General features: G+C 37.2%; 1 pseudogene across 1 annotated transcript; it reads left to right on the top strand.

Moving 5' to 3' along the window:
• The first annotated feature begins 1,458 nt into the window (after positions 1–1,458).
• On the top strand, positions 1,459–5,318 carry LOC108307635 (annotated as a pseudogene). The gene is made up of 2 exons (XR_005201053.1): positions 1,459–2,355; positions 2,460–5,318. The product of XR_005201053.1 is annotated as a protein FAM91A1-like (transcript).
• Positions 5,319–5,609: the final 291 nt, after the last annotated feature.

The following is a 5,609-nucleotide window of genomic DNA, read 5'->3' as shown; positions in this document are numbered from 1 at the left end:
TATTTAGAAAAAAAAAAAAAAAAAAGGAAGGAAGGAAAGGGAAAAGAAAAGACAATCTAAAGTCATTCATAGTCTAAGCTTCTACTTAGGAAACTAGAAAAGAAAGCAAATTAAACACAAAGTAAGCAAAAGGAAAGAAATAATAAAAATCAGAACAGAAATCAATGAAAGTAAAAATGGGAAATCAATAGAGAAAATCAATCAGTTTTCATCTGATTCTTTGAAAAGATTAGCAAAATTTACAAGCCTCTACTCAGAGCAAAAGAAAGACAACACAAATTATTACCAGATATGAAAAAATGGGTATCAATACTGATGTCATGATCATAGTAAAGGAATAATATGAACAAGTCTATGCCCACAAATTTGATAACCTAGATAAAATGGACCAATTTTTGAAAAACACAATCCACCAAAACTCACAAAAAAAGAAATAAGGCCACTGGAATAGGCCTCTGTCTACTAAAGAAATAGAATCAATAATTAGCAGCCTTCAAAAACAGAAACCACCAGGCCTATATGGGTTTATTGGTGAATTTCACCAAATATTTAAGGGAGAAATAGGCCTGGCATGGTGGCTTATAACTTTAATCCCAGCCCTTTTGGAGGTGGAGGTTAGAGGATCACTTGAGGCCAGGAGTTTGAGACTAGCCTGGGCAACATATTGAGGCCCTGTCTCTATAAAAAAATTAAAAATTAGATGGATGAGGTGGTGCATACGTATATTCCCAGCTATTCAGGAAGCTGAGGTAGGAGGATTGCTTGAGCCCAGAAATTTGAGGCTGTAGGGAGTGGTGATCATGCCACCATACTCCAGCCTGGGCAATAGAGCAAAATCTTGTCTCAAAAAAAAAAAAAAAAAAAAAGAGGAAAGGGAAGGGCAATATGTGGTTTACAGATAAGAGCCAATTAAATGTCAATAATTCCTAGTACATAAACTATAAACTGTAATTTTGAAGAAAACTGTAAACAATTTTATTTTAAAAATTAAATGGCTTTAGTCATTTAATGCAATAATGAGGTATTAAAAACAGACATGGCTAAGGCACTGATTGAAGTATATAAATAACAAAAGTAATTATTTTATTTTAAATATTCAAATAATCCATATCAAGCTTTTTAAAATTATGTAAACGGGCCAGGTGCAGTGGCTCATGCCTGTAATCCCAGCACTTTGGAAGTCTGAGGCGGGTGGATCACCTGAGGCCAGGAGTTCAAGACCAGCCTGGCCAACATGCAGAAACCCTGTCTCTACTAAAAATACAAAAAATTAGTTGGGTGTGGTGGTGGTCACCTGTAATCCCAGCTACTCAGGAGGCTGAGACAGAAGAATCGTGCGAATTCGGGGAGGTGGAGGTTGTGGTGAGCTGAGATTGCACCACTGCACTTCTGGGTAACAAGAGCAAAACTCTGTCTCGAATAATAATAATAATAATAATTATGGGCCAAAACTCGGAAGAAACATGTAGCTGTTCAGATGACCCAGTCTCCCATCATTGCTGCTCCTGTGCTCGGTTGATCCGGGCCAAGCCGAGCAGTCAGGAGCCCGGTACATGGGGCAGACCAGGCCTTCCGCAGTGTGAGATGCTAGGCCTCCCACAGGGCTTCCCTGACAGGCCACAGCAAGAGGTGTAGGGTGGGTCGCGGTCACAGACCCCACCACCGGCCCTGGCCATGGCATTATGAATATAGACGTGGAGTTCCACATCAGGCACAACTACCCCTGGTGCAAGTTGCCAGCCAACATGAGACAGAGACTTGGAAATTCACAGAGAGAATATGAAAAGCAGGCTGTCCTGTACAGTATCTGCAATCAGTTACGATATTGAAATAAACATGTCAAGCAAGATGAACACAGATACTATGAGGAACTGCTAAAGTACAGCCAAGATCATCTCATGCTGTACCCTTACCATTTATTGGATATTATGGTGAAAGTCTTGAGGATAACACCATTTTCATATTATACTGGGATTATGGAGGACATTATGAATAATGAGAAAAGTTATAATTCATTGCCCAATTTTACTGCTGCTGTCTAAGGCTTCTTGGCATAGGAAGAAACCAGTATATTGACCTTATGAATCAGTGTAGATCATCAAAAAAATTCTTCAGAAGGAAAACAGCCATAGTCTTCTACCAATAAAGCCAATGGAAATTGCCAGAGGCGTGGTTGGTGGTGCAGGCTGGATATATCACAGAAGATGACATCAAGATATGCATTTTGCCTGAGAAATTCACTATTGATAAGATCATCCATTCAGGTCCTCAACTCTCTGGATCACTAGATTACAATGTAGTATACAGTTTCTATAACAAAGGATTTATATATCTGGATGTACCAATATCTGATATGTACCATATCACTGGGCAAGCATCACCAACCCTTTTATTGTCCAAAGGTACAAGACTTTGAAAACTGCCAGATATATTTCAGAGTTATGATCGATTACTAACAGTTGTATAGCAGTTCCTCCTCTTGAAGGTGTTGTAATGAATCAAGTGCAAGGTGATTATATTGAAACTTTAGAAGATATTTGTTTCAATAGATGAGCACACAAATGTTGCAGAGCTTGCAAATGTCCTTGAGATTGACTTAACCCTGGTTAAGAATGTTGTTTCAATGTATTGCCGATTGGGCTTTGCCCATAAGAAGAGACAAGTAATAAATTTGGATCAACTTCATTCATCATGGAAAATGTTCCATCCGTAAACAGATTAAAGAGTACCTTAGGTCTGCAGAAGATGCTCTTGTCATGGGATGGAGGGGAAAGTAGGAGTCTTGTACAAGAAGCTTCATCGGCAACTGACACTGATACAAATAGTCAAGAAGATCCAGCTGACATAGCCAGCATAAGAAGCCTGAGTCTGTCTACAGGACACACAAGCGCATTTCATTCCTGTTTGACTCCACTCTTACTGCCTTCTTAATGATGGAAAATCTTTCACCAAACTTGAAAAGTCATGCAGTCACAATGTTTGAAGTACGCAAACTCTCAGATGAGTCTCTGGACAGCTTTCTAATAGAACTAGAAAAGGTTCAGAGCACTGGTGAAGGAGAAGCACAGAGATATTTTGATCATGTACTTACTCTGAGAAACACAATACTGTTTCTGTGTCATAACAAAGATCTAGTTGCACAAACTGCACAGCCAGACCGACCAAATTATGGTTTTCCTCTGGATCTCTTACACTGTGAAAGCCTTCTTGGTTTGGACCCTGCAACTTGCAGCAGTGTTCTAAATAAAAATTGCATGCTGCTTGTTTCCATGGCTCCCCTCACCAATAAAATCTGGCCCATCAGCAGCTGCACCCCTCAGCATATTGAACCAGCTATCCCAGAAGTCAGCTCTGTCTGGCTTAAACTGTACATTTATCATATCACTGGGCAAGGACCACCAACCCTTTTATTGTCCAAAGGTACAAGACTTTGAAAACTGCCAGATACATTTCAGAGTTATGATTGATTACTAACAACATCTTGGGATCATGATCCTGGAGTAGTTCCTATCAAATGTGCTCATGATGTTGAATGATGCTTTAACACATTCTGCAGTTTTAATGCTCTGCATGCAATAGGAGAAACTGTCCATGTTCCATTTCCATTTGATAAAACAGAATTACAAGGAGCTTCACTCATGTTCATAAAGCATTGCAGATATTAAGGGAAAAAATGGACTTACACCATTTCTGTGGCTATGTCACTATGTTGAATGCTTCCAGCCAACCTGCAAATAGAAAACTCAGTGATGCTTCTGATGAGAGAGGAGGACCTGATTTGGCTTCTGGCCCAGATGTAAATGGGAGCACAGAGTCATTTGAAACGGCCACTGAGGAAGCAACTATATATTCAGCAACAAAGCAAACCTCTGATTCCACAACAGAAGCAGATTGGGTTCCTCTTTAGCTGTGCTTTGGGATTCCACTGTTCAGTTCTGAATTAAACCAGAAAGTTTGTAGGAAAATTGCTACACATGGCCTTTGCAGAAAAGAGAGCCTTCAAAACCTCTTATATTCTAGTAGAAAACTCTCTGCAAGTCCTTAACTTTGTTCACTCATTCCAGGAAGGTGCTTCAACATTGGATATTCACAATGAGCCTAGTTTTTCAAGTTTGCTTTCACAGTCATCATACACTGACATGGGTGTTCCACTTCCTGCAAAAAACTTAATATTTAAAGATGGTGTCTTATCAGACTGGAGTGGATGGCCACCTTCCTCATTTCTTATTGCTAATCTCCCTTTGCAATAATTTGATTACACCATTTGTTGCTCACACATTCTGCCTTTTTCTTTCTTAATGTTAGCTTTATAGTGTCAGCCACTAAAAAGTATCCTGCTGCTGCAGTGCAATTCTTGCTTAACTAATGTTAAAAGTTTGGGGAACATATTCATGTTTTCTGAAATTTTGCTCATTATTGCACCAAAGTGCTTTTTAGCAGCAAACACTGTATTTTTACCTTGAGACAATCTGCATTTCTTTTATAAAACTAAGTATTTATAGTCTTTATGATGACTTATGTTTATAAGCAGTCACTATGAAAATTGCAATGGTAATTTTATATGTTAGCTTATCAAACATCAATCATATTGAATTTTATATTTGGTTAAATCTTATTTAATTTTATATTTTGTTACCTATACTTTGGGTGATCAAGGGAAGAGATGGGATTCTTCCTCTGAAAAGGCTTCTTGCTACTTAAAGTAGTAAAACTATAAAACAGTAAACATCCAGTATTGAGAGATGATATGATAGGTCATTATGAATTCCTATGGGTGTCTGTAAATTATGCATAGTTGGACATTGTAGATGGTATGTAAATCAGCATAGTTCTGTATAACTTAACCTTGATTCACAAGGTCTTAACACAGATTATGCTATTCATTAACATCTCATGAAAAGCTTTAGAAAACTTTCTATTTTTAAACATTATTTATATGTGGACTTCTGTTGTCACTGACTTTGAGCTTTATATTTTCATAGAGTCTTTATGGAAAAAATAGAATTTATTTTCCACTCTTGTAGCTATGGCTGCTGCACATTTTCACCCTGATTTATTTTTTTGTTTCTTAGCTTTGATGTTTTCAAACCAAGGATTGTGATTTTAGGTTATAATTACATTTTAGAAGCATTAAGGCTATGTCTTTGGATCAAAATCCTGTAGTGATAAACCTACTTTGAAGACATACTCTTAAGCAATCTGGATCTTAAATTTATGTGAATACTTTTTTAGAAAATGATGAAGAAAAATTGAATTATTTCAAAGTGTTCCTTGAGACATTGATTTTTTTAGTATTGCAAATGTTAATTAGAATAATTGGAATCACTTTTTAGACTTTTCAAGTTACCTTCCTTGGGAAGTTTGTGCAGTGTTATAATTTAGTTTAGCTCCTCTTATAGGGCAATGGTTTGCTAGTTTAATTTTGTAACCAAACTAACCGGTCAGACAACATATATCTAAAACACTTAAAATGTTAGCAAATTTGGGAATGTTATAAACCTTTTTCCTGATAACTTTTTGTTATTTATAGATATTTGTGTATTTAACATAGTTACTTCTGGAAATATATGCCTTTCCTAAAACTTAACTATGTGTTCAATACCTTGGCC

This window comes from Cebus imitator, unplaced genomic scaffold (assembly GCF_001604975.1).
Source record: "Cebus imitator isolate Cc_AM_T3 unplaced genomic scaffold, Cebus_imitator-1.0 Scaffold79, whole genome shotgun sequence".
Classification (NCBI taxonomy): Eukaryota; Metazoa; Chordata; class Mammalia; order Primates; family Cebidae; genus Cebus; species Cebus imitator.
This window is presented reverse-complemented; position numbering and strand designations above follow the sequence as displayed.